This window comes from Pyrgilauda ruficollis, unplaced genomic scaffold, assembly GCF_017590135.1.
Source record: "Pyrgilauda ruficollis isolate IOZ18807 unplaced genomic scaffold, ASM1759013v1 scaffold73, whole genome shotgun sequence".
Classification (NCBI taxonomy): domain Eukaryota; kingdom Metazoa; phylum Chordata; class Aves; order Passeriformes; family Passeridae; genus Pyrgilauda; species Pyrgilauda ruficollis.
In genome coordinates this window covers 2,640,728-2,652,171 of record NW_024529155.1, presented here as the reverse complement: position 1 = coordinate 2,652,171, position 11,444 = coordinate 2,640,728, and the positions used below count along the sequence as shown (strand labels likewise).

The window sequence follows — 11,444 nt, the reverse complement described above, 5'->3', positions numbered from 1 at the left end:
GCACAGACCAGAACATCTGTACACTTCTGGGCACAGAGCTGGGGGTGCTGGGGAAGAGTGTTGAGTGAGAGGTGCTAAAGTCTTATTTTGGGTGTCTAAAGCCTCACAGAGCTCTAGATATGCCTACAAAAAGCCCATTTGCATCCACAGAAATGCCTTTGTAATGACAAGGAGAGGCTGCCAGGCCTGGGGCCAGAGTGCTCTGTGCCAGAGGAGGGAGCCCGGGAGAGAGGACTGGAATGACGCTCCCGACCTTCCCTGGGACAGTCCCAAGGGCAGAGAGAATCCACAGAATTCTCCAGCCTTTCTCCACCTGGCTGAACACACTCAATGGAGAGGCGACAGGGGCAACAAGTCCCTGTCCAGCACAGCAGACGTGTCTCCTTTGTGACAGCCACACTTAACACGTCCCAAAACCCAAAGATAATTGGTAATTTCCTACCCAAGTAACAGGATAAAACTGCTCACTTTTTGTGTGTGTCTGTTGCAGAGGGAAGGCCTGGTTTCACTCATACTTTGCTGCTGCTGGTGTATTCACACCTGGGATGCTTCAAAGTGCTCCTGCCTGCTCCCTTGGATGACAGAGACAGCCTCAAGGTGCCCTTGGGCAGCAGGTGAGAGTGGAACTGAGCAGTGACAATGACAGTGGCTCTCTCCTATGGAGGTACCAGCCTATGGCCCACCTCAAAAGTGCTTCCAGAAAGGAAAAGAGGCTGGTTATTTGTCATGGGAGACTCTCTGTTCTTGGGGAACAGAAGGGCCCTTATGCAGACTGGGCTCACTTGGTGTTTGCTGTCTCCCCAGCGCCCAGGTTAAAGAAGTGCAGATAATGAAGATAAATCTTCCCAGCCTTGGTGCAGCCCTCAGATTGCTATTCATTAATGATATTCCAGCTGGACAACAGTGAAGTTCCTGCAAGAAGTCTGAGGTCAGTCAAGAGACTTCAGGGCCTTGGGATGACTGGTTAAGGGATCTAAAGCACAAACAGGGCTCCTCTCTGTCCTGGTGGCAAGGAATGAGAGGAGAAACAGGAAGACCCTGCAGATCAATACCTTGCTTTGAGCCTGGTGTCAGGGGCAGAATTTTGGGTTTTTTGGTTGTAGAATAATAGAATCATTCAAGTTGGAAAAGACCCCTCAGATCATGGTGGCCATGCCCTGGCTTATCTCTGGCAGGTCTGGTTTTCTCTCTTTCTCCCTTCAAGTCTAGTGCAGAGCTCTTTCCATGAACCCTGCTAACTCCTGCACAAAAATCCTGTCCCCTCTTTAAGGCAGATGGACCCTGTTTGTCACCATCAGGGGACATCTCACTCTCTGAGCTACCTAAGGAGAGGTGGGGTCAGGCTCTTCTCCCAGGTTACAAGTGACAGGACAGGAGGTAACACCAGGGGAGGTTTAGATTGGATATTGAAAAAGCTGTTCACTGAAAGGGTTGTCAAGCACTGAAAGAGTGGTCAGGTATTGGAATAAGATGCCCAGAGGGGTGGTGGACTCACAGAGGTGTCTGGATGTGGCACCTGGGGACATGGTTTCGGGGTGGTTATGTTGAAGCTGGTTAATGGTTGGAATAGGTGATTTTGAAGGCCTCTTCCACATTGATGATCCTGTGGGATAACCCCAGGATCAAGTCCTACTTGCTGTCCAAGCAGCACTTGCCCAGAAGCACAGGCAGTAAATGAAGAGCACTGTGTTCAACCAAAATTAAGGAGCTCTGTGGACATGCTGATATATCCAGCCACTAGGACGGGATAAATTCAGTGTAATGCCTTGTAAAAATCTGTTTGTCACTTCCAGATGCTCGTGCTTGTAGCTGGTTACTGAGCTTGGGGGGCTCAGATGTAAGTAATTAATGTTCTGGCCCTGTTAACATTCCACTTTCTTCCATTCTGATGAAGCGTCCCATTGTAAAGCAGACAACAATGAAAAGCATGTCCATTTTCAAATTGTTTAAATATATTAATCATACAGGCTGGGGTGGATTTTCATTAATCATTTTTAAAGTTGTGTATGGGGGGAGGGATTAGCTGACAGAACTGTGCAATGTCACTGCCAAAAGCCCTGACTCTTTTAGTAACTGTGTATGAAATTAGAGCAAAAAAAAAAAATCTTTAGCTTAGTGACCAGACCAAAATATATTTTTACAGCTGCCAAGGTTCTCACTGCAGATATAAACCAGAATCTAAAGGGATCCTGTGTATGTGTGTGCTGTACTATGACATCCTACTTCCAACAGCACTGGCATTAGTTTGGTTGGAGGCTGAGGTGGAAGGGGAGGGCAAGGGCTTGGCAGCAGTTGCAGCCTGGCCAGCGCTGTGTTGTACACCCAAACAAAATCATTTAGGGAGACAAGATTCATGCCATGAGGAGCTGTTGTATTTAGAGTGTGTGTAATGGCTGTGGAGGGGCTGGATTTACTCCTGTGTCCCTCAGGGGTGGGGTGAGGCTGGGCTGTGAGATGCTGCTCCTGGGAGCAAGTGCAGAATCAGAATGACAGAATAACAGAATTAACTGGGTTGGAACAGAGCTTTGAGATCGTCGAGTCCAACCTAAAACCCTGTATGAAATTAGAGCACACTCCCGACCCCACTTTGTCACCCACTGACACCACTGAGTGCCACACCCCATCTTTTCTGCCACACCTCCAGGCACGGTGATTCCATGGTCTGCCCAGGTAGCTCATTCCCATGCCTAATCACCCTTTCTGTGAAGGAATTCCTCCTGATGCCCAGCCTAAACCTCCCCAGGTGCAGCTTAAGGCTGTGACCTCCTGTCCTGTTGCCTGGGAGTCACCGTGGTCTCCAAGCCTCTCCCTGCTCCTCCCCACCTCCGCCCAGGCAGTGCAGGGCCAGGTGAGCTCTGCTGCAGTGATCACACCTCTAGGCTGTGACATCTTTTAAGGAGCCTCTTCCATCCCCCACAGAGCAGCCTTTTGCTCGATCAGAAATGCACAGGCAGTCAGGAGCCCAGGCACAGGACAAAGCCATCTCAGCACTGGGCTGGTGGCTGGTGCAGCTCCAGGTAGGCGCTGCAGAACTGAAACTCAGCACACAGAGAACTGTGCTTTTGCCATGTTTTCTTTTAAGTTCACTTAGTACTTCTATTTCCTGAGCTCTGAAGGTCTAATTTCATAATTCATAAGTACCATTATGCTGTTTCCACTTAACTTAGATGTTTTCAGCAAATTTTGCAAAGTAACAAATGGCTTCATGACATGTATTAAATTAAAAGTGAACAAGATGAAGACACCTGAGAAAAACAAAGTACAAAATAAAGGAATAGTCACAGTAAAATCACAGTAAATAAATTGTAAATCACAGTTCCTAAATTGCAGACAATGAATCACAATTTATAAATCACATACTATAAATTTCAATTGCCCTTCAAAATGTCCCACTCAGACTGTTGAATTTCTTTTCTGATGCTGAAGAGCTAATCTATGTCCAAGTTATCACTTGGCACTTGCAATAAATTCTTAAGATAAATGCAAAAAAAAAATTAGTTTGTTCTATTAATTATGTTAGAAAATGCTGTGCAACATTTGAAACATACCCTCTCAGATGAATGGAAATCAGATGCAGCCCTGTTTTCTTACAGTCTATTTCTCCCACTTTTAACAAAAAACTGCAAAGAAACATAAAATGGATCTGGAAGGGCAACCAGTTTTGTAACATTTTCCTGGAGAATGGAATAATTCAGAATTTTTTCCCTTCAGACTAAATCTGAAGCACATTTGAAAAATGAGCAGGAATCATATGTCTGAAATCTTCAAGGGATATTAAGGCCAACAGGCTAAATGTCTGCCTCAGAGATGCTCTGGAGGATGCACATTGGCTAAATGATGTCCAGCCTTTGAAAACCTGGATGTGCTCCAGCTTGGAGCTTGGAGAAAAGGGCCTTAATGAGCCTCCAGTATCTGCATCCATTGTTCAGCAGAACATCTCAGGCTGGGTGAAAGATGGATGTAATTCGTGGGGATCTAAACCTAAAGGCAGCATCTCCTGCCCTTATTTGCACTGCTTCAAAGACTTCCTGTGAAGTCTGAGAGATCAAGGAGAAGGGAAAGATCAAGGAGAAGGGGTGAACTGTCTCAGTCTGACCTGCCCTTTGGCTAGGCTGTCTGGGGAGGTGCTGTGGGGGAGCTTTTGAACCATTCTGCTCTCCAGCCCAGAGGCTTTGGGCTCAGGAGAGGCTGGGGTTGCCGCTCTGCCTCTGTCCACATCATCAGCTGTGCCATCACATGGACCTGAGGGTTTGCGTGGCCATGTGCTGCTGCCGCTGGGCAGTTCCACTCTTTCCCTCCTACTCTCTGAAAAGGGAAATGTACTTATTTACTTAGAGGTTTTCCTCTTTTTTTACCCCCTTGGCTGGGAGAGAATGCCCAGCCACTGAAAGAAAACATAGGGCAGGATGCAGGAGTAAAAAATAACTTAGATGGACTCAGTTTAGGTAAAATTTGTGGAAACCTGCAGCTCTATCAATTTTCAAACTGTGAATCAGGAAAAAAAATGTCATTTGTAGTCCATGCTACCCTTGGCTCTCTGCACTCTGTAAAGAGTATTTTTAATCCCAAAAAGGCTCACTACTACTGGCAGTTCCACCTCTGCTCCTGGTGCCAAGGGAAAAATGGGGGGAGAAGATGTAATGTGAATGAAAGGCATAGGAAATTGTAATGATATATTCCAAAAAATGATTAGCAAACACCTAACATTCCCATCAGGTTGGGTTTGACAATGAGAGGGTCACCTTGAGGAGTGACAGACTAGACAAGCTTATAAAGTCCTAAACAATTTTAGAAAGTGCTATTTAGCCTTGGTGCAGACAAACAGGGAAACAAAAAAGTCAGCTCTGCTCCTGTCTCAGGATAGTCTTGCCTCCAAGAGTGCACTGTTCCTGGCTACCTTAAATGTCTTTGGACTGTGCTGTTCCTTGTTTCTATTTTGCTTCACAATTGCCCCCAAAGTGAAAAGCACTTCAGATAAAGCAGAAAAAACTGATTAGCAAGTTCTACCAAGTGTGCAAGATCCAGCCTCCTGAAGTGAGACCAAGCCAAGAAACGTAATGGAAATTTTGACTGCGTTTGAAAATGGTTATTGTCACAACTTCAAAGCTACTCAACCAGTTTTCTGCATACTTAATCTGCTTTTAGCATTTTACCGCTATACTCAAAATCTATTGCCTGTATGTCCAACAATCACAATAAACATGCAGTGTTGTTGTTGGCATCTAGGGCCCAGTTATGCATTTGCTTGTTTGCTTTTTGAAGCACAAATAAGCCATGCCAGTATTCCTGATACTCAAAAATAAACAGAAGGGACAGTTTTGATCCAGTAAAATTTGGTCATGAAGGTCATGAACAACTAAAAAGCTGTGTTCATGGGAGATAGGATGGAAATTGCATTAATGATTTGCTGGTGTACAATCACAATAAAACATCATTAATCAGCCTTGATGAAGATGCAAGTCTGTTACTCCATTGGATTTTGTGGGAATAACAAAAAGCCTTTTTCTCAGATGGGGAAGGATCACCAGCATCCTTTCTGAACAACACTGGCCCTCTAAACTAAACACACCTCTAGTCTAAAATTTTTTATGCAGCCATGGAAAACAATGGAAATGAAGGTGCATGAAGGGCCAAATGAAGGGCCAAAATCCCTATCCTGCCCTGGGAAAGCATTTGAAGAAAGCATTTTCAATATCCATGGGTAACACTTACTGGAATCCTGCCATAAAACAGATGATGTCTGAGCTCATGATAGTCCCAGATGTGCCAGGCCTCCTGAAAAGAAAATGCAACAGAGGGCATGTTCTGTTTCCATTAGGCTGGAAAGAAGAGGAGTGAATTGTCCTGTACAGAGCTGTGCTGCTCCTGCTACCTAAACCAGTTCACCTCAAGCCAGTGTGGCTCTCTCTGCCCTCTTCTGCCACTGATGGTCCCTTTGGGTCCTCCTTAAATGAACAAGGAAATCAGTCTCGAGGTTCTCAATCCAGATTTTTCTTCCACAAGGTGAAAAGATAGAGCTGTTAGATCAGGTAGGCTGCATTTATTTTGCTGTTTTATATTTTATTGTATTGAAAAAGGGCTGGCACAGGGTGGGGGTTGTTCTGCAAACTGAGGATAGAGGCAATGGGTGCCTGTCACAGGGCAGCACCAGCCCTGCAGCCCTGGTGGGGTTTGTGCCATCAGAGGGAAGCCAGCAGGGTCTTGTTCCCATTTGCCTTTAGGAAGAAAGGTTTAATCACCCCCATTTTTTTACCAGCTGAGCCAATAGACAATTGGGAAGGGAAGCAGGAGACAACCAGCTTTTGGGAGTGGGAGGGGAGAGGGGCTGCCAGGCCTCGCTGTTTGTGTTCCTATTTCTGTTTTAAGTTCTGTTTTGAAATAAAACACATTATTATACCTCTGCAAGCTGTTGCATTTTTCTAAGCCAGCCCAGAAACACAGCCCATGATCTCATGGCAGCAAAGTCTGGGGGCACAAGTAAGGATACAAAGGCAAAAGAAGACAGGCTGTGGCCTCAGCAGCTCCGTGTGCTGGCAGGAGCAAATCTCTGCATAAAAGCAAAGTTAGGCAAACATCCATCTGATAGCCTTTCCAAACTGCAGCCTGACTCAGCCACAGCTCTGCTTTTCAACCCCAGCTCCTTTGTTTCAGCCCTACTACTGGTTGTTTTTCAGATCAACTATTTGCTGCAGGAATTTTGCTTTTAATTTCCCAGGCAGCTGGAGCTTATTAAATGTGCTTTTCCAGGGCAGTATTTTATATCAGTACCCGATAATGGCTCACCTGTAAACACCCTCTCTAATGAGCACCTTTGGGCACCCCCGGCCATGGTTGGCACTGGGGGAGGGGGTGGATGCTGGGTAACAAGTTTAAGCCCCAGCTTTCTTCAGTGTGTTTTCCCCCCCTTTCCTAATCTCTCCTGACATAATGTTGAAAGTTATTACTTAGCTGCATAAAGAAAACCATCTGTCAATTATTCACCTGCTCACATGTGGGACCAGGTACTCAGAAGCTGTGAGTGCAAGGCAAGGCAACCACTGCCCAGCTTCTGAGAAAGCACAAGTCCACTTTTAGTGCTCTGATTCCATCATTTACGTAGGGTGAGTCAGTAAAAAAATCTGTTCTCCCTCAGAGAACAGCTGAGACTCCTCCAAATACTATTTTTGACATCCAAGGCACAGCTGAGGAGCCCTTCAACTTCTTTTGAGAGCATTTGGAAGATGAGACTTGTAGTGTAAATAAGTTTTTAGTGCATATCTTGCTGAAGAGATGTATGGAGGTTGTTTGTGCTCACCTCTAAAGTGGATCCTCTTGTTGTGGAGCAAAAATGCAACACTCCAGCTCCAGCCAGCACCCAGAGCACTCCTGTTGTCAGAAATGACAAAATTTACTGCTTCTGCAGCTTCCCTGTCATGGAAATTGGACCTTTCAGAAGCACTTGGTGTCTGTTGGAGCCTGGCCCTGTCACTACCAGTTTAATAACATTTTCAATTGAGCTAGACTCTGAATAGAGGGGTTTGGCTATGTGTGCCTTGACTAAAATGCCCATTTTTTTTTTTTTTCTTTGCATCCTGAAAATAACAGGAAATTGTACCAAAGGTTTTGTGAGACTGCTCGAAAAGACCATCTGGGAAAAAAGTCATTCTTGAAGAAACTCATGACCTGTAGGCAGACTTTTGCTAATGTTACTCCACAGTAGATATTTTCTGCTGTGGTTGGCAGAATCACTTGAGGTCTCTGGATTTCTTATTGGCCTCTCTGGAGCTTAAAAGAAGAAAACCAGGACTTTTTGTTTTGGCCTTGTGTGCTTGAATATGCTGTGGCATAGTCTTCAGTGGACACTGCCCCCTGGGTCCCTAGAATTGGGAAAAAGCTTGAAAGCCAGCCTTTAAGAGAATCCTTGCTTAAAATTGAAAGATATATTTTGGTAAACAAAAATTCTGCCATTTAAAAATCTGGCTTGTGTTGTTAATGTCTTCATTGTTCTTAAAATCTTTTTTTCTTCTGGTGATCTCCAAGGAGAGGCTGGGAGTTCTGAAACAAAGTTGTCTAGATGGGTCTTCACTGACACCCTGAATCCAAGGTGGGTAAAGCTGGTTGGGGTGGTGGGGGTGCCTCAGCTGAGATCTACTAAAGAAAAAAAAAGCCTAATTCCCAAGGAATTTATGCTGTATACCTGCAGCAATATTGCCAGACCTGGGAGGGTTAAAATACTTGCTAATAGGTAACACCAGGCATATATTACTCACTTCCCTGTAGAAGGGCTGAAAGCTTCAGGAAGATGTTTTTCCTCCAAGCCTCCAAATTGGATGGAATAATAGAACAGTTTCCTTAAATTGTACACTCACAAATCACAGCAGTTATAACTTGAACTCCCAGAAATAACGTGCTAAAGATTTTGCAGAAGATAAACTGGGATTACATTTGCTGTAAATAGCCAGCGTTCACAGAGAAGTGTGTCAGCTACTGGAATAACTGTGCCTTAACTTTGCAGATGATCTGCTATTTGTGGGTGCTCCATCTTTTCAAGAATAAAAGGAAGAGGAAAACAAAGCACACTTGGTGTTGGTTACAGTGAGATCAGTCAGGTCAGTGCCGAGCATTTCCAGAAATCCCAGGCAATGGATGCTAAACTGCTTGTTGTGCTGGCTGGATAGGAAAAATGTGGAATCTATAGAAGCCAGAAGCAAAATGGCCAGATTAAGGCAGCATTATCAGCAGCTGTTTTTTGGTCTTAAATAGAAAGTGCTTTTTAAGGAGGTCTGTTGGGAATACTCCCACAACTAAGTGAGCCCACAGCAGCGTGTTGCTGATGACTAAGTAAATGGAGATGGAGCAGAGATGCTTCCCAAAGGAGTTGCCATATTTCTTTCCAGGATTTCTTGGACAGGAGGATATGTCTGAGCTGTTTGTGATGCCTTCATAATAAGTATGGTCCTTGTGAGACCTGGTGTGCACGCGCTGCTCCAGCGTTTTGGTGTGTGCAGTGTGTCCGAGGCGCTGGGAGCACCTCGGGCTGTCCCTGCACCCAGCCCACAGGGCCAGCCCTGGCACCTGCTCAGCCCTGCTGTGAAAATGGCTCTGTTTGGGCCAGCTCTTGTCCTCCCAGACATGGATGGATATGGAAATGGATATGGAAACACTTCTGTGTTGGGAGGTGCAATAGGATGAGTGGGAACTGAGCTGGGTCTGTTGTGTTTCATGCTAAAAACTGGATCCCTGGGCACAGGCTGCAGAGCTGAGCCAGGATGCCTCTTGCTGCTTTACAGGGGGTCTGTCTGAGATGTGCACAGGGGAATGTCCCTGGGAGTTGTACAAAATCTCCAGATTTTTCCCAAGACAGGTGGAAAACTGAAAAAAATTGCATAAAGGGTATTTCAGGATTTATGTCTTCCTCTCAGCAATGTTTGAACAATTTTGCCAGCATCCAGTGTTTCTGTTGCATACAAGATGCTACACAGTCAATGCAGCAGTGAAGAAATCACTGCTTTGCTACAACTTCAGCATAAACTCAATTTACAGCTCACAGTCCAAGGATGCTCAGACCTAGCCATAGATGATAGTGTGTTCTAGATCCTCCTCTCTTTAGTTCTTAAAAACACCTCTTCCATTCAGGACATGCTTTTTCTGAACACATTTCCTTGTCAGTTTACAGTTTCTATTTCAGAATACTTTGCTTTTACCTGCAGCAGAAGCAGCCTGACAGCACAGAGGACAACTGTCAGGGGCACACACGCTGCAGATGCCATTAGAGGCAAGTCAGCCCTTTCAAAGACATTTTTAAAATATCATCTCCACAGCCGGTGTGGCCATTTGTCAAAGACAAATGGCACTTGGGGAGCCTGGAAACCAGGATCAGCCATTAGGTGGATCTGAAATATGTGTCATCTGTTTAGGGCTGTATCCCCTTACGCGCTAGAAGGCTGGTCCCTCGAGGCTGGGGAGATCAGAGGGAAACAGGAGACCCATCTGCAACCTGCTGGTGAGCCAGTCACCAAGAGATGATCCCTGCTGAGGGTGAGAGCCACGGGCTGAGTGCATCTGTGGCAGTGACAGCAGCAGTGCCACAGCCATGGCAAGGCCCAGCTGATGTGACCTCTGGGGAGGGCACCTTCACACAGGCAGAAAAAGAAGGGTGGGATTGTTGGGTGAGTCACTCCGGAGTGCTCGGCATGGGTGTAAAATCAGTGGGCTCAGCCTGGCCCTGTGGTTTCCTTTTTTTCTGGGCAGGGATCTGCACCAGCCAGAGTTGCTGCTGGGTGGATGGTATTTGCAACCGCTTTATTTTCCCTGGGCTAAAAATACTCTGCAAACTTGGGTTTTATTTTCCATTCCTAACAGCTGAGCCCCGGTCTGGAGGGAATGAATGTGTTATCCCACTGTGAAAACATCTAAACAGGTGGAAAGGACAAGGGAGGGTAGAAAGAGAGGGTGGAGAGTCTGGTTTTAGACAGAAATCCTGTTTCCTTTCTAAAAACAGACTGAAGGCCCTGTAGGTAATTTTAAAACTAAAACCTGTATTCACCTTGTCATCTGTTTTCTTGTGTGAAAGAGCCTTGTGTTGGAAAACACCAGGAGGAAAATGGTTATGGAGACCCTGTCAGCGGAAACAGAAAACTGTGGGCACTGTGCTGCTCTTTCAGTCAGACCCAAACATTCTGCCAATAAACCTCAGTTTTCACCTGTAACTTCTGTTATGCCAGCTGGACTCTCCCATTCAGCTTTACCAAAGGGCTTTCTTTTATCTTCTTCTGAGAAAGCTCTTTATGAAAACTATCCTAGCTCTGAGACAGCCCTGTTGAGGCAACCCATTGCTGCCTGGTTGTGCTGTTTCTGTAGCCATCCCCGTGCCTCAGCACAGAAAAAGTTATCAAACAGGTTGAATTGTGCTAAATGTTATGTTTCCCATTTTTTCAGTATGGAAATATTTTCCACTAAGAAGTGTGATCTCGCCTGGTAAGACTCCCTTCATCCAAATCCTTTCTGGATTGCAAGTAAGTCTGCAAAGGCAAGGGCTAATGCACTAATCCATTCTGGTACTGTATGTCTTTACAGGAGCTTTTTAGAAGAGAAAAACAAGAATAAGAGTCCAGAGACTTGTGCTATACAGAATGTAATCAATAAAGTTATTCAAAGTTTTACACAAAAGCACTCACATGGGTCATTAGGGCAGAAACTTTAATCCACTGAGGTTTAAAATGAGGAATTTCTTAAGTAGCACCTGAGATTCTTTTTTCTTCTACAAGTCTTTATGGCTTTGTGGATTGTAAATCCTGTGAAAACACTTTTTTTTTTCTTTTTTTTTTTTTTTTTTTTCCCAAATAAATATTGTGGAGGAAAAATGAAAAGAGGAGGGATTGTGGGATGTGATTCTCTTGTGGTAACTTCTGCCACTGCTATCATTTGTGTGGTCTCTTTGGTCCAAAGCAGAGGGAAGTCTGGGA

At 45.1% G+C, this 11,444-nt stretch overlaps 1 long non-coding RNA gene across 1 annotated transcript; it reads left to right on the top strand.

Annotated features, from left to right (window-relative positions):
• The first annotated feature begins 9,963 nt into the window (after window positions 1-9,963).
• LOC121363555 lies at window positions 9,964-11,215 on the top strand. Its single transcript, XR_005956726.1, has 3 exons — window positions 9,964-10,148; window positions 10,918-10,956; window positions 11,056-11,215. It is a non-coding gene; the product is annotated as an uncharacterized LOC121363555 (long non-coding RNA).
• The last annotated feature ends 229 nt before the right edge of the window (window positions 11,216-11,444 follow it).